Genomic DNA, 24,069 nt, shown 5'->3' on the forward strand with positions numbered 1-24,069 from the left:
TAAACTGCTGACTACCTTCTTCAGTTTTTAGGACCATTTGTGTAGAGTTTGCTAACTGTCACACACAACTTCTGACCTATCATTACAGGTGTGTGCTTTTTTTTAATTTAAAAATATATATATGTTTATTGATTTCAGAGAGAAAGGGAGAGGGAGAGAGAGATAGAAACATCAATAATGAGAGAGAATCACCAATCGGCTTCCCCCTGCATGCCCCACACTGGGGATCAAGCCTGCAACCCAGGCATATGGCCTGACCTGGAATCGAACTGTGACCTCCTGGTTCATAAGTTGATGCTCAACCACTGAGCCACACCAGCTGGGCTATCATTACAGTTTTTGATATTTCAAACCAGTTCGCCCATCAAAAAAATGAAGAGAAGATGAGGAATCAGAAAAGCCCATTTCAGTAACCTATCTGTACCAACATCTAGATAGATTTTAAAGCAAAGTGAAGAAATATCTAGAAGCACTTGAGGGTTTTAAGCAAGTAAAATTGTTCGTTTTTATAACCTTATCTTTCTCCCCCAGTTCTAGAGAAATTAGTGGTTTTTTATAGATATTAATAGAGGACTAAAAATTTTTTCACACCCTAAATAACTAAAAGCTTTGATATAAAACTAATATCAACAGTTGGAACTAAAGACTCAGAGGAAAAGAAGGAATGAAATTGAGGCCAAGGGCTCTCAAAAGTAGTCCCTATTTGCCCTAACCAGTTTTGCTCAGTAGATAGAGCGTCGCCCTGCAGACTCAAGGATCCCAGGTTCAATTCTGGTTAAGGGCATGTACCTTGCTTGCGGGCACATCCCCTGTGGGGAGTGTGCAGGAGGCAGCTGATCAGTGTTTCTCTCTCATCGATGTTTCTAACTCTCTATTCCTCTCTATAAAAAATCAATAAAATATATTAAAAAAATTAGTCCCTATATTAGGGGCAATTCATGATCTTTTGATTGGTTCAGGATAAATTGAGAGAAATAATAATAATGTCCTTAGTTTTCATGAAAGTTAAATTTACTCATATTAAGAGAATATCCTCTATTATGAGATTATGTCACTTCTACGTTACTGTGAAAACATTGTTACATTTATAAAGTGGTAATGATAGATGGAATTATGTATTTATTTTTATTTAAAATGCTAAAAACATTGAAAAATAAAAAATTGTGTCTCATGTACAGCTAAATGTGTTTTTATCTAACTATAGCTACTCATTTAATTCTTCTCTTAGGAGCCACAAAAACAAATATAATCTTGCCCCTTAAGAAACTCGCAAAATCAAAACAAAGACTATGCCCACCCCCACCCCCCAAGTCTTCTTACACTTCTCTAGTTTCCTCAAAATTACACTAGTGACCTTCCAAAATGCATTACTGAGAAATAGACACATTATTCCCAATGTGACCTTACCAGTACAGTTATACCATTACACTCATTGCTGTGCATTTATTAATTCAGGCCATAGTTTTCATAATAATTTAAACAATGTCCATGCCTGCTCTCCTAAGCCACTACTAAATCTTCCCTTTGCGAACATCTTTTTCACTGTATCGCTTGGGCATAAGGACAATACTCCATTCAAGTCAATAAAAATTACTTAATCACAAACACTGTGCACAGGCACTGGTGATACCAAGGAAAAAAGTTCATGCTGTTGGAGAAGGATTCTAGACACACAATTTCAATTTTGTCAGTGGAAATAACATGATAGAGGTACATCCAAGGTGCTTCATGGGTAGAGTTGAGTGGATGGAAGGGAGTAGAAACTCAAGGCACATAATGAGATATGATTTTCACCTTTTTTTCAAATAGTTAAGGAGTTTCTATTGCTAATAAACTGTCTTAGAAGAAAAAGACATGGTGTGAAGAAATGAGCAAAGTCTATAATTGACCTCCTCAATGAATTTTGTTAAATGATGTGTAACTAATGGCCATTTTAAACTATGACAAAAAAATATTCTTAGTTCATTCATTTTACTCACATTGATAATATCATACTATCTGCATATCTTTCTCACTCTGTCCAGGAAGCTTATAGGTTTGTAAAATGGAATTAAAAATAATCATCCACTACGTAAATCTCTCACAAGTGTATTTAATTGACATTTATGGAGTTATCTTTCAATAGACTACATATGCACTGATTTGTATAGCTGCATTGGTGAATTTTATTACAATCCCCCAGAAAAGTAGGTTTACATATGTAGAATTCATGGAGAACTGACGAACACAGACTGCTTGTGACTTCTGTCTATAACCGTAAGCTGTCTTTGACCTTTATAAAATTCATTGAAGTTATTCTTACTCTGCTCATTTACTACAGCTCAATAAAATTTCTTCTTGGATCAACCACTTTTAGCTACTGCTGGCCTTTTACCTCCTATCCTATTATGAGTCTTCTTAACTTTTTCTCCTGAAATTAAGAAAGGTGTATCAACCCAATGACTTTCTTAGATGTGATATACTCAAGTCTTGGCCATGACTGCCATTTGAATTCAGATTAATCTTTTCTTCTGAGGACCTCAAAGTCTCTATAAGTCTAACAGGACCTCTGAATATCAGAAGAAGGGCCTGAGCACCACTAGTCCTATGGTCATTGTCATCCCAAACTCTGAGAGCTTAACTGATTGTCACAGGATGCCAAGACCAGGGCAAAAGATAAAAATATTAAAGAAAAACTTCTATTAATTATATTCATACTTATATGAGAAATAATCTTTTTATCTGTGATTTAGAGAAGGACACTGGAAATTCCATATCTGTCCCTGTGCATAAGTTCGTTGATTTACTTATTCATATATGCTGTGCAATATCTAAAAATATGCCAGAGTAGTATCAATTCTTTACTTAAAGGTTTTGATCCCTATTAAAGTAAAATTAATAATAAAATGTAGTAAGATTGAACCACCCAGGCCATTAAAGACATCTTGATTTTCTTTTCCTTAAACATTTTTTTAATTTTTCAATTATAGTTGACGTACAATATTATATTAGTTTAGGTGTACACCGCAATGATTAGACATTATAAAACTTATAAAGTGATTATCCCAAAAAATATCATACCCATCTAACACCATAGTTATTAAATATTATTGACTATATTCCCTATTCCCTATAACCCCAATGACTACATTGTAACTACTAACTTGTACTTCTAAATAACTTCACTTTTTTCACTCACCTTCAACCCCCCTCCCATCTGGCAACTGTCAAAATGTTTTCTGTATCTATGAGTCTGTTTCTGTTCTGCTTGTTTGTTTATTTTTATTTTTAAATACACTTGTTGATAGATATATATTTATTGCCATTTTATTGTTCATATTTCTTCTTTTCCTCCTCCTCCTCCTCCTCCTCCTCTTCCTTCTTCTTCTTCTTCTTGACCCTTTAACATTTCATGTAACACTGGTTTGGTGGTGAAGAACTTCTATAGCTCTTGTCTGAAAAGCTCTTTATCTGGCCTTCAATTCTAAATGATAGCTTTGCTGGATTGAGTAATCTTGGTTGTACGTCCTTGCTTTTCATCACTTTGAATATTTCTTACCATTCCCTTTTGGCCTGCAAAGTTCCTACTGAGAAATCAGCTGACTGCCATATGAGTGCTCCTTATAGGTAACTAACTGCTTTTCTCTTGCTGTTTTTAAGATTCTTTGTTTTTAACATTTGGCATTTTAATTATGATGTGTCTTGGTATGGGCCTCTTTGGGTTTATCTTGTTTGGGACTCTCTGTGATTCCTGGATTTGTATGTCTACTTCTTTCACCAGGTTAGGGAAGTTTTCTGTCATTATTTTTTCAAATAGGTTTTCAATTTCTTGGTCGCTCTCTTCTCTTTACGGCATCTCCATGATACAAATGTTGGTATGCTTGAAGTTGTCCCAGAGGCTCCTTACACTATCTTCATATTTTTGGATTCTTTTTTCTTTTTGCTGTTCTGATTGGGTGTCTTTTCTTCCTTGTATTCCAAATTGTTGATTTGTTTCTAGGTGTCCTCCACTCTACTGTTGATTCCCTGTAAATTATTCTTCATTTCAGTTAGTGTGTCCTTCATTTCTGACTGGTCCTTTTTATGTTGTTGATGCCGTTACTAAGTTCCTTGAAGTTCTCAGTAAGTTCTTTGAGCATCCTTATAACCATTGCTTTAAACTCTGTATCTGATAGTTTTCTTACTTCCATTTCATTTAGTTCTTTTTCTGGCGATTTCTCTTATTCTTTCATTTGTGACATGTTTCTTTGTTTCCACATTTTGCTTGCTTCCCTGTGTTTGTTCCTATGTATTAGGTAGATCTGTTCTGTCTCCTGAACTTGGTAGAGACGCCTTGTGTAGTAGGTTTCCTGTAGGGCCCAGTGCCTCAGCCTCCCCAGTCAACTGAGCTGGGCACTCCAGGTGCACCCCTGTGTGAGCTGTGTGCATTGTCCTTTTGTAGTTGAACCCTGTCTTGAGATATGTTCATTTTCTGTGGCTCTTGGGAGAGTGTAGAGAATTGAGGTTGTAGAAGAGAGAAAAACAATGTTTTCCTGTTTACTCTGTCACAAACTGCATTTCCCTGGACAAACCACTGAACCATTCAGGCCCAATATTTTTAAAGCTTTCAAAAGAGTCAGAAATTGATGATCTTGGAAACCCCAGAAATTGATGATCTTGGAAACCCTCCATGTATCACCATTCTGGGATCCTGTGAGGTCAGGACGTCAGTATTGTGACATGTGGTGGACATGGGTGACAGTAGCACAACATCCCAGCTTTAAACCCTTTCACAGTAGACCCTTGATTTTCCTAATGAATAATTTTAATTTACTCTCAATCTGCTTTGGACAAAGGCTAATTTAAAAGTATCTGGCATCTACAGTGAAGATCTGGGGTGGGGGCAGGAGTAGAGTGGAGGGGGTCAGTGGGGAGAAAAAGGGGGACATCAGTAATACTTTCAAAATAAGGATAAATTTTAAAATAAATAATAAAAAAAGTATCTGGAATCTTAAATATCAACACAAAATTATGGAAATCATTTTGATCTTTTATTGAGAGTAAGTTTTTAAAATAATAGAACCCAAACCTCCTCTACAACTCCACCCTTCCCTATAAAAAAAGAATAAAAAAAGAAAAATCAGGTCAGCTTCATTCAATTGCCAATATATTCTACTACAGATAATGTCTACAAGAGTTATTTTACTTTATTTTTTATCTAAATATTTTTTAACAAACACCTGTGCCTTCTGTGATATGTTAAAAAATACATGTTAAGTGATGTATATCTTTACTATGATTCCACTTACAGAAAAACAATGAAAGCCGTTGGTATTGTGATGGTGTAAATATATTCATGCAATACATTGTTAGACATATGGAGAGCCAGGTTTTTTTCTGTGCTTGTAGAGTTTAAAAACTTCTACATATGCATTTTATGTACATAAAATATAGTGTTCAAATAGGGAAAGTGTAAGAGAACATCAATACTTGTCAGCTATGTGCTGTCAGCAAAGATGAGTTTTCAGTGTGTGGTATTTTAGACTTCATTATATTATTCCATGGCACATTCCCCCCAAAAAAACTAGCAGGTAAAAAAATCAGGAGCATTCAAATGAAATGATACTCAAAGGGGTGAAGAGTGTTTTTCCCCCTTAAATTGTCTCTATTGATAGAGTTGACTTCACTTTTCCATTGAACTGTGACAAGGTGATTATTTTTAAAAACCAAAATATAGTGCATAATACATTTTAGCCTGAAGCTAAAAGTTAAGTGTGAATATTCATTCTTTTTTTTTTTTTTTACTTTTATATAGAAAAAAATTATGGCCGGAGAAGCAAATAAAGTGTTAAACTTTATCAAGTGTGTGGAGTTAATGAAGGATGCTTAAATGAAATAATTTTTAACAAAAGGGAATGCTTTTTATCTTGTCACTGAGATTTTGTTGAAGGAGAAGAAATTATAGTTTATATTCACAGTAACCTGAGTATTAAATTATCAGAAAAAAATGACAAATTTAAATATAGTAAAATATATGTCATCCACAAGCAGAATATAAAATGGTCAAAGTTAAGTGCATTTTGTCAGCAGATATATGACCAAATGGCCAGAAATTTGTTCTAAAATTTTAGACTAGTTTAACCTAATCTTAAGGCCTGGTTTTGTAAAATTCTCCCTGAACTAGAATGGAAATAGTATTCCTTTTATGTGGAATCTGCAAATGTCCAGATTTAGTCAATGAAATGAATGACTAGGCCAAGGTCAGGCAATAAGTCAAAGGACACTTCACCCCCTCCTGCTATAATTTTAATGTGTTACTCATCAGGCCAGGCTTCTAAGCCCAGATAAAGTTTTTAATAACTTTTTTAAAGAGCTAATTCAGAAAATTTACCAGATCAAACTTTTAGTGAATTAGGCCCACAGAGACCTAATGAACTTGTTCGTCTAGTGTTTAACCTAGCATATTATAGTATTTGTTAAAGAAGCCCATTTAAAAATAATAATAATAACTTTTCCAAACAAGTAGACAATAAGAGCACACAAGTCCTAAATAATATAAATTCTGGTCATTTATACTCTTTACTTTTATCCACCTAGGTCAAATTGAGCAATATCCACCTCCTTTAAATATTTGAGGAATGAAATATGAAGAAAAATGAAGCTGGATGAAGGATAAGGGATTCTTTACTTCAATCCAGATTTTAAAAAATCACATTATCAAGTATCATTTGCAAATCTCTTCCTTTAAGCATCAAGATACATCTTTTCTCCTGGATATTCCAAATATCACTTGTCTCATTGTCTGTCACAGAACAGGGATTCTGCTTCTATGGTTAATCTATCACTTCTGACTTTGGTCATAGAAAAGTGCTTCCTGAAATCATCTTTCTTTCATAAGGAGTAAAAATTACAACGAAGTTCTTTATATGAATAAGATTAAATTAACTCTTAACCAAATTTTCTCCTTGTTTTTTGTTTGTTAATGTTACTTATTTACAATATAATGTTTTAAATTGATAATCAGAAAATGAACACAATATACTTTGATTCTATATCACAACTCACAAATTTAATGATAATTAAAATGATGCCTTCAGTAGAGTGCTTTTTGAAATGTTACTTCTAAAGGATTTATCTTTTCACTAGAGGCCCAGTGCATGAATTCGTGCATGGGTGGGGGTCCCTAGGCCTGGCCAGTGATCGAGGCGATCAGGGTTGATCGGGGCAGCTGGAGGTTGGTCGGCCAAGGGGAGGGACCACGGGAGGTTGGCCGGCCATGGAAGGTTGGCTGTGGGAGCGCACTGACCACCTGGGGGCAGTTCCTGCATTGAGCATCTCCCTCCTGGCGGTCAGTGTGTGTCATAGCGACTGGTCGTTCAGTCAATTGGTCGCTTAGGCTTTTATATATATAGATATATATCACCAACAAAAAATTAGCTGTAGTTTAATATGCATCAGAAGGAAGAAAAAATTCAGCATTTGGAATGCTAGCTATGCTTAACAAATATGTTTTAAGATTTTATTCACTTAATCCTCATTAAATTTGAGTGTATTTATATATCAAAATTAGATTAACTTTTTCATTTTCCTTCCTTTTTCAACTATATTTATGGTTGAAATAAGATTAATCTTAAATGATTTAAGGGGTTATACATACTTTTAAAATTTCTATGGCATACATTAACAAGCACAATACTTAAATTATAAGTGGATAATGTCTTTATATTACTTGAGGTTAAGCTAAAAACAGTTTACACCAAGTGTTCAAGAAGGAGGGGACTGACAAGCTCTCTCTTAGACCAGAATCCTGGGCAATCATTCTGATGCTCTCACATATGGTAACTCACTAACTTCTCTGACTATTCAGGCTCCAGCATGAACCCCACATTTATCAAATCCTTGGTACCCTACTGCTGTCACTAGTGCGATCTAAAACTTCTGTTTCCAAGAAATATCGAAAGGTCAAATGTGTATACTAAAAATATTGGGAGAGGGCTACATTTTCTTCAAGATCTTAGGACTAAGGTTATTTTTAAATGTTTGATTCCTTTTCTAAGTTTCCAACAACCTTTAAACAAGGGTTATTTTTAACGGGCTCCCCTCTTTCTTTTTTCCTGTTGTTTATAATAATGTCTTATCTTAACTAAGTTATTTTCTTCTGTATCTTGTTTAAGAGAACAATGGCTTGTTACTATATTATGGTCAGATTACTAAAGGTGCTGCCACTCTTTTTAATTTATGAAAGCATGAAGCCATTAAAAAGAAGTATAATGTTCAACCTAGGAGACGTGAATTAGACATCCATTACATTCTAAAAAACCTTTCAGGTACACAGATTAAGGAATGCATAAGAGGATAATGGGTTTTCTAAGTTTTAAGTTCATCAGCATACTATAAAACTCAGGACCTGTGAATTCTAAAGTGACTAGGCCATGGCATTCCTTAAGAGACCAAGTTCTCAGGATAGTTTGCAGCTGTACCCTTAAATAGAACACAGAGTTGTTAGTAGCTGGTCTGTGGCTCACCCAGATAAGCTTCACATCACCAGGTACCCACAAAGAGATGCCACACAAAGAGAGAAAGCAGTAAACCAAATAAAATTAGCATGTGGAGATTACGGACTGGCTCAACATCAATAAAGCATAGCACATTTATTATTTGAAATAAAGGTTATGGATATCACCAACGTATCCACATTTCCTAGTTAAGACATCCTTGTGTATAAATGTCATACGATTTCAAAATGGCCACTGGGGTGCAATTTGAGATAGAAAACAAAGCAAATCTACCTAGTTTATATGGGGAACAAACTAATTAGATTGGGGTCATTAGCACAGACCTTTAACCAAATGTGCTAATTCAACTCCAAATGACACGGGAAAATCGAGAGTTATGTTGACCATTTTGTAGGACAAAATACAAATCAATGTTCTGAAAATTCTTGAATATGACTTGAAATATAAGATGCTTCCAAGAGAACAAAATGCAAAACTAACTTTACCACTTAGTGTGCCTAAGTGGGAAAAAAATCACTGTGTCTCTGTACATTGAAGATAACAATCATTTTACATACTTTTCAAAAATAGTGTTTCAATTATTGATGTCTTTGAAAGAAAGAGACTCTATCATAATTACCATTATCATTAAAATTAGTTCAGTATATTTTAATAGATTTGAGTGACTAATCAATTCTTTTTCACTTATTGGTACCTTTCTTACAATGCCTTTCACAATCAGATGTCAAACTATCTTTTGAGACTTGACCTCTAACACTTCTTACCTCAAATTCCTTTATGCTATAGACTTTCCACCTGTTATTTATCTCCACATACACTTATATAAAACATAAATCTGTATAAATTTATAAATATATATTACATATAGTCTTCTGCATTTGTCAAATGTTATACAACAAATTTATTATAGAGGTATTTTCAGATACTCTAAAAATATCTAGTTTTTAAAAAAATATATTTTATTGATTTTTTACAGAGAGGAAGGGAGAGGGATAGAGAGTTAGAAACATCGATGAAAGAAAAACATCAATCAGCTGCCTCCTGCACACCCCCTACTGGGGATGTCCTCGCAACCAAGGTACATGCCCTTGACTAGAATCAAACCCAGGATCCTTCAGTCCACAGGCCAACACTCTACCCACTGAGCCAAACCAGTCAGGGCTTATATTACTATAAAACGATGAACCTAAAACATATTGTCATAGGAAATTTGGGAGTAAAAAGATAAAAACAACACACTTGGCAATTACTAACCAAAAGAAAGCTCATATATATTTATATATACATATCAAAAAATAAACTTAAATGCAAAATGAATTTATTAGCTATTAAAAGACTCATTATGAACAGGAATACTCCATCTAAAAAGCATAAAAATTATAAAGATGTAGAGACCTAAGAAGTAAGAATACATTTTGAAAGATTTACTCAATGTAACATTATACAACTAAACCATTAAAGTGACTTTTAGAATGAGAATATAAACATTTTTAATGTTTACAACATTATGCTAAAAGAAAAACAGCGTTATAAAATGCATATGTACTTGAATTGCATTCATGTAAAAGTACAGCTTATACAGGGAAAATATTAGAGAGGGGAATTCAACTGTAGATGACATTTTTCTTTTCTTCTGGATTTTCTGTATTCATCAAGATTTCTTCATACTTAAAAAATGAAAACTTGAAGAACTGTTAAGCACTCCTAGGAAATCAATGTTCATTGAGTATCTAGTATGCCATAGGGAAAGAAAAATATATGATCAACTATATTCTCAGATTGCAGCCTTCTTTTAAATGTTTTCGAACCATTTTCTTACCTGGACAATCCTTCTCCCGCCTCAATACCAAGAACAAATGATACCTTCTCTTGTAACTAAAGTGATTAAATAAAAATATTTTTTATTCTTAAACTATTTTATATTCACTTGAGTATTATTTGCATATATAATATACCTACCATATGTGTACAATTTGATGCATACACATGAGTAACCCATGTTGCATGAGTAACCAATTAAGGTAGAATATTTTCCTTGTATTACTTCTAGCTAAGCACTGGCATATAGAGGTAATTGCTGATCTGATTATTTTGTGCAATAGAATAGTTTTTATTTTTATAGAACTTTTAAAAATGAAATCATATTATGCGTACCCTCTTGTATCTGCCTTCTTTCTCTCAGTATGATGGTTTTGAGATTCACCCATATAGTTGCATATCGAATTTATTCTCTTTATTGCCAATAGTATTCCATTGTATGTAAATACTACTATTTTCTTATGAATTCACTTGTTCCTAGACATTTAGATTATTTCACATTTTTTGCTATTATGAACAAAGCTGCTATGAACATTCATGTTCAAGTATTTTTGCGGACATATGTTGCTATTCCTTTTGCATAAATACCTAGGAGTGGTTTGTTGCCAGTCTTTCCTAAAGTAGTTGAACCATTTTACACTCTCACTGGCAATGTATGAGTTCTAATTGCTTCACATATTTGTTAATATTTGATGCTATCAGTGCTTTTAATTTTTCTATGCTATAGGGTCTATAGAGGATATCTCACTGCTATTGTAATTTACATTTCTCCAATGACCAAATCTTACTTTTTTTCTGTTTTTAATTGGTCATTAGTACATCTTCCTTTGTTATGTCTATTGAAGTCATTTTCCATTGTTCATTTAAAAAATTCTGTTGCTTTGCATTGTGTTATTGAGTTTTAAGAGTTCTCTATATTATTCTAGATATAAGTCCTTCATCGGACATACGTTATGGAATTTTTTTTTTTTTAGTCTTCTACTTACTATTCATTTTCCTGGTGATTTTTAATTTTGATTAATTCTAAAACTTTTTTGCAGCCTATTAAACTTTGATAGTCTAAGGTTGCAAAAATATTCTCTCTTTTCCTTTAAGAATAGTTCTAGGTTTTATGTTTAGCTCTACCATTTATCTCAAATTAACTTTAATGCATGTTGTGAGATGGAGTTAAGGTATATTTTTTTTCCATACTGATATCCAGTTTTTGTAGTACCATTTGTTAAAAAGACTCACCTTTCTCTGATTGAATTATTCTTGTACCTTTTTTAAAAATCCATTGTCTCTTTAAATGTTTCATCTATTTCTGAATTCTACATTCTCTTCTACTTGTCTATAGTTTTTGTCCTTAAAATATCATATTTTGTATTATATACAAATTATTGTATAATAATTAATACATATTAGTTTTTTATTACTGTTGTAACAAATTACCAGAGGCCTAGTGGCTTAAACCAATATAAACTTATTCTCTTATAGTTCTAAAGGCAAGAAGTCTAAAACGGGTCTCACTGAGCTAAAACTAAGGTGTCATCAGGCCTTCATTCCTTCTGGAGGCTCTAGAGGAGAATGTGTTTCCTTGCCTTTTCCAGTTTGTGAAGGCTAATTACATCCCATTGCTTGCAGTCTCCTTCCAGCAATACCATCACTCTATCCTCTGCTTCTGTCGTCACATCTCTCACTCTGACACTCTTTATCCATCCTGTGTGGACTATCCTGATTACACTGGGCCTACCCAAAGCAATCTACAGATTCAATGCAAGCTCTATCAAACTACCAATGGTATTTTCCACAAAACTAGAACAAATAATCCTACAATTTTATAAGGAACACAAAAGAGCCTGAATAGCCAAAGCTAGCTAAGTGTTCACTGAAAGGAATAAATAAAGATGTGATCTATACATATAAGGCCTTTATTTATAGCTTTTAAATATGGCAATATAGTCCATGCATATTTTTGCCCTCAAGATTATCTTGGTTCGTCTGAGTCTTTGAATTTTCATATAAATTTCAGATTTAACTTGTTAATTTCTATATCCCCAAAATGTCTACTAGGATTTATATTGGAGTTTTGTTGAATCTTCAATTTGGAGGGAAAATATTGAAATCTTAATAATCTTAGCAATATAGAGGCAAAAGAACAAAGCTGGAGATATCATGCTTCCTGATATCAAACTACACTATAAAGCTATAGTAATCAAAGCACTATGGTACTAGCACAAAATCAGACACATAGATAAATAAAACAGAATTAAAAGCCCAGAAATAATCCACACATAGACAGTCAATTAATCTATGACAAAGGAGTCAAAAATACACAATGGGGAAAAGAATCTCATTATGCATTTGCATTGTTCCAGATTGGATGCTTAATAGACTCCTGAATTGTGGGTTAATGTCTTCATAAATTTTGGAATATTGTTATATATCATCTTTTTTTTCCAAATAACTTATGCCTCATTTTCTTTCTCTTTCAGTTTCAGGAATTCACCAAATACATGCTGGACCTTTTCACCATGTTCTATATCTGCTTTTAAATTTACCTATTGAGTTCTTATTTTTAATTATATAAACATATTATTTCCCAGTTTTAAAGTAGCCATTTGATTATTTCTTATAGATCAGCATTTTTCAATAAAATTCTGTATCTTGTTCATTATTTCTCTTGCAAATTCATCACAGTTTTATCTAAGGTTCATATTTGACAAGTCCAATATCTAGATTACCCATGTATCTCTTCAGCCAGCTCCTCTCTGCAGATCGAGTCCATGAAATTTTGGCTTTTTCCTGTTTTTCATTTTGGATTTTTATGACTGTTCTAACTGCTTTTGTTAGAATTACTGATAAGTAGTTCATCACAATCAGAAGCAGAAGATCATTGTGCACATTTCTAAAGCGATAAGTACATGTCATATAATGAAGTCATTTTTTAAATTGAGTTATACTTTTTATTGTATTGAGAGTTGCACAATTCTTAAAAAACAAACAAACAAAAACCAGAGACTGATTGGTCCCTGATTTTACAGTTTAGAATATTTAGGTACTACAGAAGTTGCTGTGAAGAGCAAATTTGCAAAATAATTCACTTATTTATTGAGGAAGCAAATTATTACTGGGTGCCAAGAGTGTATACCCAACATTGTGTTAGGTTCGGAGGACACAGCAAATGAGTACATTCATACAATTCATTGTTAAACATATGCAACAGTATTTGAATACTAGCTCTGTCATTATACAGTTTTTTAATGATGGGCAAGTCAACACATCACTATCAATTTCTGTCTGTAGATAATAAAGTTTGAATATGATTATTTCTAAACTCCCCTTCTCTTTTTAATCCCTGTAGATTATAACATTTAGGAAGTGAAGGCCTAAGTTTGTCAGTGCAACATCCTGAATGTAAAATAATGCTTGGCCCTCAAGAAATATTATAGACTAAATGGAGAAATATATATATACTAGAGGCCCGGTGCACAAAAATTTGTGCACTGGGGGGGGGGGGGGGGAAGGGGGTTCCCTCAGCCCGGCCTGTGCCCTCTCGCAATCTGGGACCCCTCGGGAGATAATGCCCTGCTGGCTTAGGCCTGCTCCCGGGTGGCAGAGGGCAGGCCCAATCCCTAGGTGCAGGCCCTGGTCGGGCTCAGAGCAGGGCCAATTGGGGGGCTGGGGCACCACCCCCTGTCACACTCAAGGCAGGGTCGATGGGGAGGTTGCGGCGCCACCCCCTGTCACGCACAGAGCAGGGCCAATCAGGGGGTTGGGGTGCTGCCCCCTGTCACGCACAGAGCAGGGCCCATCAGGGGGGTTGGGGCTCCGTACCCTGTCATGCACAGAGCAGGGCTCATCAGGGGGTTGGGGAGCTCCCCCCTGTCACGCACAGAGCAGGGCCCATCAGGGGGTTGAGGAGCTCCCCCCTGTCACTCAAGAGTAGGGCCGATAGGGGAGTTGGGGCGCCGCCCTCTATCACCCACAGAGCAGGGCCAATCAGAGGGTTGGGGCTCCACCACTGTCACACTCAGGGCAGGGCCAATGTGGAGGTTATGGCTCTACCCCGTCACACACAGAGCAGGGCCCCTTGGGGGGGGGGGGGGTTGGAGCGCCACACCCTGTCACACACAGAGCAGGGCCTATCAGGGGGTTTGGGCACTGCCCCCTGTCACGCTGATCCCAGTGCCGGGAGGCCTCGCGGCTCCGCTGATCCTGGTGCTGGGAGGCATATTACCCTTTTACTATGTAGCATAGAGGCCTGGTGCACGGGTGGGGGCCGGCTGGTTTGCCCTGAAGGATGTCCTGGATCAGGTGGGGGTCCCCACTGGGGTGCCTGGCCAGCCTGGGTGAGGGGATGATCGCTGTTTGCAGCTGGTCACACACCCTTCAGGGTGGGGGTCCCCACTGCGGTGCCTGGCCAGTCTGGGTGAGTGGCTGAGGGCTGTTTTCTGGCTGTTGGTTGACTGAAGCTCCCAACCGCTCCTTTTTTTCTTTTTTTTCTTTTTTATTCTGGGCCAGCTTTAGCTCTGGCTCCAGCTCTGAGGCCTCTGCTGCTGAAAGCAGGTATCTGGTTTGTTTGTGTTCTATAATCAAAACTCTGTATCAACTCCAGCTCTGAGATCCCGGCTGGCTGAAAGCAGGTTTCTGGGGTTTTGTTTAGTGTCTATATTTGTTACAATGTTTCTAACTGCCAGCTCAGAAGCCGGCAAGGCAGGCGGGGAACGTTGGAGTCCGCCATCACTGAAGCAAGCAAGCCTCATTCATGTTCGCTTTAAGCTGCCTGGCTGCCGGCCGCCATCTTGGCTGGCAGTTAATTCGCATATCTTGCTGATTAGCCAATGGGAAGGGTAGCGGTTGTATGCCAATTACCATGTTTCTCTTTTATTAGATAGGATATACATATATACTCACACACATACACATACACACACACATATATATATAATTTTGTCAGTGGATTAATTCTTATATATGTTCTTTTGTTAGGGGATTAATAGATATATATGAATTAATATATATGTTATATATAATGGATTAATTCATTTATATGTTATTTTATTAGTGGATTAATTCATATATATACATGTTAAATATATACTATACATGTTTCTTATCTTTGAATTAGTTAAAAATATGACTTGACCTAAGTGTGGAATTTCATCTTTTCTGTATATCATGCATTTCTTCTTTCATCTAGATTATAATCCATGTATGTTATCAACCTTTTTAAATACTTTTCTTTTGGCTCCTAAATTTGACATCTCTATTTTTCAATTAACTACCCAATTATCAAAATTCTCTGTAGACTTCTAACCAGCCATTTTGAGGAAGATAAATTATGGAAACACCATTCAAAAAAAGCAAGCATTTTATAAGACTCCCATATGGTAAAATTTAGCGTAAGTATATTTTATACAAAGGGTCTGTTGACAATACATCTACATGTCTTACTTGAGCAGCACCTTTTAAATATGGCTGATTGTTAGCTTCAAAAGGGCTGCCTCCCACTTATCTTCCAACCAGCTGCTATGAAAGAAATAAGTATTAATGGACCTACCACACCTTCAGCCTCTTGTCTCCAGTCACTGTGCTTAGCTGCAGGTTCCCATTACCATTAATGGGAGTTCCATGCACACATCACCTGGTGAACAGACCCCTCGGTGTTTGATCATTATCTTCCTAGACAGGTAGGAATGGCATCAATCAGGTATCCAGCTTAGTTTCTCAGTGTGCACTATTAAAGGCATCAGGGCAATAAAAACACAGCTTTCAACACTTTCTTTATAAAGCAGTAAAAACGTGCGGAACAACCAAAGGAGCAGATTTTAAAGGCATACAAGGAGTGCCTGGCTCTCCTGCATCTCTTTTTATAATTACAAATGACCCCACACTGAAGCATACACACTATTCCCTTTCTAAGGCAGCCATAATGGGATAATAAAGACAAGCTTCATTATATAAAATGGATTTGATTTACTACAAAGTAGCCAAATAGTGAAGAGACAGTGGAGTTTACATAGAAACTGCTTCACCCCTGGTTTTTCCCCCTTTTAATGTTTTCCCACTATGCCATTAAACAATCACATACTTTTATGTGGCTAGAAAGGAAACCTGAGGGATTAGTGCTAGTATGTGAGCTCCATCATGCTAGAAGAAACATTATGAAAATGAAGACATGTTTTCAGCTCAGATTTATTATACATTTAGTAAATTAGGAGCAGCAACAGCAAAATGAAAGGGAAAAATGAAAAGTGAAAGCCTGGGTAATACTTGGGGTAAAGGAGAACATGATTTGGCTTTGAGCCTCTGATTTTCACCAGCTCTGCAACCTTAAATAAACTTTTTGAAGTCACATTTTCATTTGTAAGGTGAGCCTAAAAAAAAAACTATATTATAGACTAAGAATTGACTAGGCCTGTGTGTCTGTATTATTATTAACTACAAATGATAATATGACATTAAAGAATAATCATTACACTCCCATCTCTGCCACAAACTAACTTTATGACCCTAGGCAAGTTTTTTATAATTAAAATTTTTCTAAATATGTATGCATGTGTATGCTTACATGAATATGAATTTGTGTACATACATACACATATATACACATACAATATCTTACATATGTAGATGCATGTACACATATTCAAAAATATAAATATATTTAACTAGATTCATTTTATCACCAATTTAGCTCTAATGTCTCACAATTTTAACTTTCTATCTGAATTCAGCCATATGGCTCAGTTGCTAAGTTTTATAGCCACAATCGCAATGTGGAGTCTTATAAAAAAAGACTTATATTAGGGTATCTGAGTCAGAGGCAGGATGCATTAGGGCCTCAATCCTATCTACTGCTGCTTGGCTCTTGCTGCTCTTCCGGGTGCACTGTGTACTAGTTCAAGGATCCCTGATATTCCCAGAGCCTGGAGTCCCATTCTCAGGGAAATCCCCAGCTGGCAGGGTCTTTCTTCCTTTTCTTGGTCCCCCACGTATCATACACATATATACATGTACAATGTCTTACATATGTAGATGCATGCACACATGTTCAAAAATATAAATATATTTAACTATATTCACTTTTATCACCGAATCATCAACTCCAGGTCAGTGCTTAGAGTACTTTGTATTTGAAAATATCAGACTTAGCTGAACCTGACTTACCATGTCAGCGAGATTTTATAAGATGGTAACCAGACTTGAGCTGTCTGGAGTCTAAGCGAATTCCATGGAAGTCATGAGGAGAACTGGGTGAAAAATAGAGGAATAAAGACAGAGAAAGAATATGCTCACTTTTGAGCAGCAGTCTGTCCCTGATAATGCAGTCCTCTGCCTTTGTCTGGCCAATCTCCAGGAAAGCCCCATGTGGGAGGTGTTATTTACCCACTATTAACAGATGAGGAAGTCAAGACTCAGTAGAATTAAGTTACTGGTCCAAGAGTACAATACTACTGAGTGGGAAAATCAGTGCTCAGCGATTGTTGGCTTTCTAGAGTTCTCTGTTCTTACCGTGTGCATCTTTAAAATGGGAACATAGGTATCTACCTCATAGTGTTGCTGTTGGGATTAAATGAAATTGTACATACAAGAGGGTCAGAAGAATGTCTGGAGCATATTACATAATACATAACAGACATTCAATAATTATTAATAATCATATTGAAAAACACACAAAAATTATGTTAGTCCAAATCTATACGCATTTTAATTCAATAATTAGAATGTCTACCAAGTTTTAAGCAAAAATAAAAAAGGACTAGTGTGAAGAAAAATTATAAACCAATAATCAATAAGTGAAGACATAATCAATAGGTAAAGCCTAGAGTAGGATGGAGATGAGGAGCTGATGAGAGAGGGTGGTCAAGGAAAGCCCCTCTGAAGTGGCAACACTTGAGCCAAGAGAAGGTGAAAGCTGAAGGGGAAGAGCTATGAGAATATTCTCAGCAGAGGGGACAAGGGCACAGGCTCTGAGGTGGAAAGCCGGACATGCTGTCCTTTTTAGTTGTATGGAAAAATGTTTCATCAACTCTTGTGAGTGTATACATTTTTAACTTGAAAAAGAAAACATCTCTTTAGAGAAAAAATAAAGCTAAAATCTGAACTTCTAAGGGATTGTTAACAAGTTGCCCATTCTCCTGTGTGCATTGTACGTGACATAGAATCAAGTTCACATCTCCCCATACACTTCTGTGGAAATATAGAGAAGATGTGATCTGGAAGAGCAAAGGAGGCACCCCCCGACCCCTCAGCTTCCAACAAATACCGCTAATAAAGGTGGATTCTGTGTTTGGCTTATAGAAAAGAAGTGCTATCACTCTAAATATAGAAGCATGGAATGCATAATAATGCATAATTAATACCTAAGTGATTGATTTGAATAACATTCTTCTTCCTCTGTCTTTTGGTGAAGTCATACACGCAACACGGGGAACTTTGGAGGGTTAAATAGAGCTTCTCTCTCAAAAAACTGCACAAGACTAAAGCCATCCCAGATTGAATATTTGACCATGTTCAGGGCACTTCACAAAGTAGGTTAATTGAGAGTCAAAATTATTTTCATGACTCGAATTTATGGTACTTCTTTATCTAACTCCTTATTTCCAATATATCTTGGCTCCTCATTCTGGTACTGTTACTTCTTTGCGGTTTCTTTGATAAATGCAGTGGGACTGAGGTCTCAAGGCCTGGGTAAGAAGGAACTTGCAGCATTTTCTGTGTGTCCCAGTTGTCAGGCCCATGAGAATAATTTTCAGCAAGAAACCCTACAAGAATTGTGTATCACCTCTGCATAATTCTAGCTTCGAAGCACGTTGTTTCCTTTTGGCTTTCTCAACAGCTTTTGAAGTGGGCATGATTATCCCCATTTTAGAGATGATGAAATTGAGACTCCCAGAGATCACACAACTTGCTCAAGTTAACACCTCTTGAAAATTGCAAACCTGGATTGTAAACTTGTGCAGTTAGATCCTATACTTTTTCACTGTATGGCTGCATCCAACAAAAATAATTTGTTGTGTCTGTATTGTGCTTTGCTGTTTTCAAAGTGCTTTTACAAACATAATTTATTCTTTAAAACCCTGTAAATAAGCCTGACAAAGTTAGCTAATCTCATAGCTGAGAAGCTGACTATTTACTAAGTGATTTGGTGCTTCTTACCTGACAAACATGTGTTCCATCTGTGTGAAGGGTATTTTTAGAGAATGCAATCAAACTCGGTTTTCAGACCTGGTCTGAGATGAAGCTTATCTCCATCACTCTCTGTTAACCCCCTCTTATCCACTGATCCTAGGTGCGTAACTTCAGGAAACTATGACACATGTCAGAATTACCTCCGAAGTGTCCTCTGGACCAGAGGTCCTGTGATCTCTTTCCAGAATGGAGAGAAATACCTCGAGGATCAATTAAGTTGAAAACATTCTACATCAGTGATGGTGAACCTTTTGAGTTCGGCGTGTCAGCATTTTGAAAAACCCTAACTTAACTCTGGTGCCGTGTCACATATAGAAAGTTTTTGATATTTGCAACCATAGTAGAACAAAGACTTATATTTTTTATATTTATTTTATATAATTAAATGCCATTTAACAAAGAAAAATCAACCAAAAAGATGAGTTCGCATGTCACCTCTGACACGCGTGTCATAGGTTCGCCATCACTGTTCTACATACTATGGCTTCAGTTTCAGCACTCACAATTTACTTCAGCATGTAGAGTTTCTGAAAGTACTGTATGCAACAAACCTGCTCAAATGCATCTAAATAACACACTGCAAGCTCAGCTAATTTCAGAACAGATTTTTAACACATAAAAGCTGTTTAACGACATGTGGGACAATGCACCACCTTTTGGATAGAGGAAGTTGAAGGATGATGGGAAAGGTAAGACCACTGCAGGCAGAATGAGGAACGAGCTAGACAGTCAGGGTACGGGTAGCTGTAGGAGAGCTTTGAGCTCCCAGTGCCTTTGGTCAGCTCGAACAGTTGTCTATGTAGGGAAAAGAAAGATGAGGAAGCCATTTCTGAAGATAATTTTTTTAGGTTTTTAGGGACAGTTTTTTAACTTTATGAAGTAAATGGTGAGTGCTGAATTATGGCCATACCAGAAAATCATGGGAATTGTTATATTTGTATAGAAGCCTTTATTTTTCTTCCTTCTGTCTTTTTCTTTCCTTTCCTTTCCTCTCATCCCCTACACTCTTCTTTCCTCCTTCCTTCCCTTTCTTTGCATTTTCATAATACAGTTGTTAATCAAAGGCACACTCCCCAAAATTTAGTTTATTGACTCAGTCATGTTTACATTTTACAAGTATAAGATAGTAAACTGCAACATACAATTGAACTCCATCCATACCTCCAGAAACTCAATTCCCATAGTGAAGGGCAGGAGTCTTCTGTTATCTCGGGGATTGATGATAGTGTGAATAATGAACAAAGGGAGGAAATACTTTATAAAATTGCCAGTCTCGGATATGTTAGGAAGTGCCTCATCCCCATCAACAATGCACCTTCCTTAGTAATGGCTACTGCCTCATATTTCATAGAGACAGTTAACATTCTTCTCATACAAAGCTTAAAGCAAAATCTCATTTAAGAACATAAACAATTTAATGAATCAATCCCAATATTGTTTTAATTTTCAGTCTTCTAATTTTAACAGATATAAATAATTGAATTAAAAAATAATAAACTATTGATTCTTTTGCTGTGAACTCATTCTGATCCTTGACATATACTTTGAGAGCACAATGTATTGTATGAGCAAATTATAGCACAAGAAGGAGAATGTGAAGCAGAAATGACAGTGATGATTTTCTCATTAAAATCAACCTAAAACAATGTTTGTATTCAGAATTAACCAAGACTTTTTAATATGACTTAGTTGTTTGATACTGACTACCACTGGAAACCTAGAGAGTATATAAGCTAGAAACCTCTCACTGTCACTCAGAATTTATCAATATTGCCTTGATTATTTTGAACAAACATAATTAAAAATGAAAAAGATGCTTAGGAAATCCAAAATTGTTGCTGAAGTTATAGAATTCTCTTCCTTTGTAGATTTGATAAGAACAAATGGAGAAAGGAAAGCCATGTTTTAATCCTCTAAACATAAAATGACAACAATTTTTGAAGCAAACTGTAGAAAGCAGTTTATTGCTTAATTTTGAATTATGCATCTGGCCTGAGGTATACCTGGGAAATGTCCCTAATCATTTCTACTGGTTTCTATAGTAATTTCAGTTACCAAAGGCACTGTCTTTCATCCAAAGAGGTTAACAAACTTAGTGTACTAAGTCAAACAATGTATGTACTTAAAAGGCAGAATCTGAAAGACTATAGATTATCTCCCCACATCCCATTTATTGCTTTGTGTTTAGAGAAACAAATACCCGTTGAACTAAAGCACTCTTGTTCTTCCCTATTTCCTCATTACAAACACCTCCGCTTTCTTAAATGTCAAGAGCCCAGAACTATACCTGAAATAAACATTGTTTCCCTTTATGTAATTTCAAGGGGCTTTTAGACTATCTTTCCCAATGATTGCAGGGTATTTCCACATAAGCTGTCATTTTAAGGTGAAAAATTTGCAAGGACAGTCACACCATCTGTCATCAACTGGGTTCCCTGACACCCAGAGCTGCTCTGAAATGGCCAGCGGCCTCCTGCATAACAAAGACCTTGCCCCTTGGCATTGTTTCTTCCTTGACCTGAGCTGAGAGTCCTTCAAAGGGGGCTTTCCTGCAACCTTTTCAGGGCTGCTTTTCAGGGGCAGGGTTTTTAAAAGGAAAAAAAAATTATTTATGCATATAGGAAATTTGAGATGCTCTGGCCTTATATCTAAGCCGATAAAATACACCCTACAAGAAGCTTGTTATTAGCTTTGTTTCTGTGATCCCTGAATGAAAAGCTACTTAGTGTTATTATTGTTTGTTTGTTTGTTTCTGCTTTTGAAAGTTTCTTTAAGATAGATTTGGGTATTAAGCAATCCATGTATAAAGCTAGCAGTCTGCCAGTTAAATGTAACTAAGCCATTCAAATACAGAGGCTGTGTCATAATAACTGAAAAATACCACTCTTGCCCAACGAAACTCCAGTGCCTCTCACAGTGGAAGGTACAGACAAGCTATTCTTACTGTCATGTCAAGCACCACTTAGGACTTATAAATACAATGCAGTACAATCACACTGTAGGTCACTTGTGCCCAGAGAAGGATTACAGCTGTAGCTCACAATATTTATAAAAGAAACATACAGAAAAAAAAAAGAGAGAGAGAGAGAGAAAATGTCAACTATTGTGAAACACTTTTACTAAGAAATGTATACTTTCATATGCCTGACATATAAAGACATAAAGCTGAGGCTTCTCTTTTTAACATTTACCAAAGCTGTAAAATGTGTGTTCCTCAATTTAGGGAAGTCTAAGCTAGAGTTCTCTTTGAAGAGACTAAGGTTTGGAAATTAGACAGATCATTGTTAAAGAAGCTCCAGCCATTTTGAGGAGTGAATGAATAAACACAAAAGGATATTCCCTCTGTCAACATAATTAATGGCAAGATTTTATGAGCTTCATTTAGTCCCCAAGACATAGTTATACACAATACATGGAGTGTGTGTTTATGTGCACCATAATATAAATATGTAAAAGTCACATCATTAAATCTTTTATATGTCTGTGTTCATAATACACAAAGCTGTTTTTAAATTATTTAAAGATCTATTCTCTCTTTCATATACATTAATACTAATAAGAGTTGCCGTCAACATCAAAGGCAAACTAGACCCCTAATTAGAGTTTCAATCTGCCCTGAGAGTCGCATTGCAGAGCCAACAATTATGGAATGAGTTGAACATTAAAGAAACTAATAATCAGTCCTACTTCTCAAATTCTGATTACTGCAAGATTCCAATGATTTCTTAACAATAAAATATGATCACTTTCCTTCATAATCTGTAAACATAAAATTTCATAAGAACAATTCCCAAAGAAAAATAGGATAGAACAGATAAAGCTGTTACTACCATATTATATCATACCTAACATTAACAATAAATCATTAATATCATCAAAAATCTCATCAGGGCCTAAAATGATTTTCAAATGTCAGATTTAAAATTTATTTCAATAAGGACCAAATAAGACTCGTACACTGAGTTTGGTAGGTAGGTACCTAAGTCTTTTAATTCTTACTCATGCTCTACCTTCTCTTTTACCTCTTTTATTAGTTGAAAAACTGATGATTTTATTCTACATATTTTTTTTCTACAGTCTAAATTTTTCTAATTGCAACCTTGTGATCACTTTTTGAAATTGCTGGGGTACCAATCACTATTCTGAGAATTATTAAATAAGTTAAAAATTCATCAATTTATCTTGCCTTTCCGACAATAAACATTTGATTATAGAAGGTTCTTCTTCCTGAAGTATTACATTTAATATATGCAAAAGAAATGGCAGAATAAGAGAAACTGCCATTTGAAACCTCTGTTCAAATAATGCATCTAAGTTACAATTATCAATGGCTATTAAAATCATTACATAAGAAGTTAATAGGGTAGATGAGACTGACAGCCCCTGAACCCACTATTAATATTAACATCACAACACTGGCATAAGAAATTCCATGCCTTACGATGTGATACAAGGCATTACACAGCATTACCTATGAAGTATTCCAGTTAATAAATAATTCACCAGATTGAATCAAGTCTCCAGGTCCACTATCATTTTACAGAAATATGAGGGATATTGGAGCATGTTAAATAACATCATGTAAACATGCCATGAGCAT

At 35.8% G+C, this 24,069-nt stretch overlaps 1 long non-coding RNA gene across 1 annotated transcript in view; it reads right to left on the minus strand.

The window, feature by feature from the left end:
- Nucleotides 1-24,069, minus strand: part of LOC308533395 — a 496,213-nt gene that overhangs the window by 282,500 nt on the left and 189,644 nt on the right. The gene's annotated exons all lie outside the window — the stretch shown is intronic.

This window comes from Myotis nattereri, assembly GCF_964212035.1.
Source record: "Myotis nattereri genome assembly, chromosome: 17".
Lineage (NCBI taxonomy): Eukaryota > Metazoa > Chordata > Mammalia > Chiroptera > Vespertilionidae > Myotis > Myotis nattereri.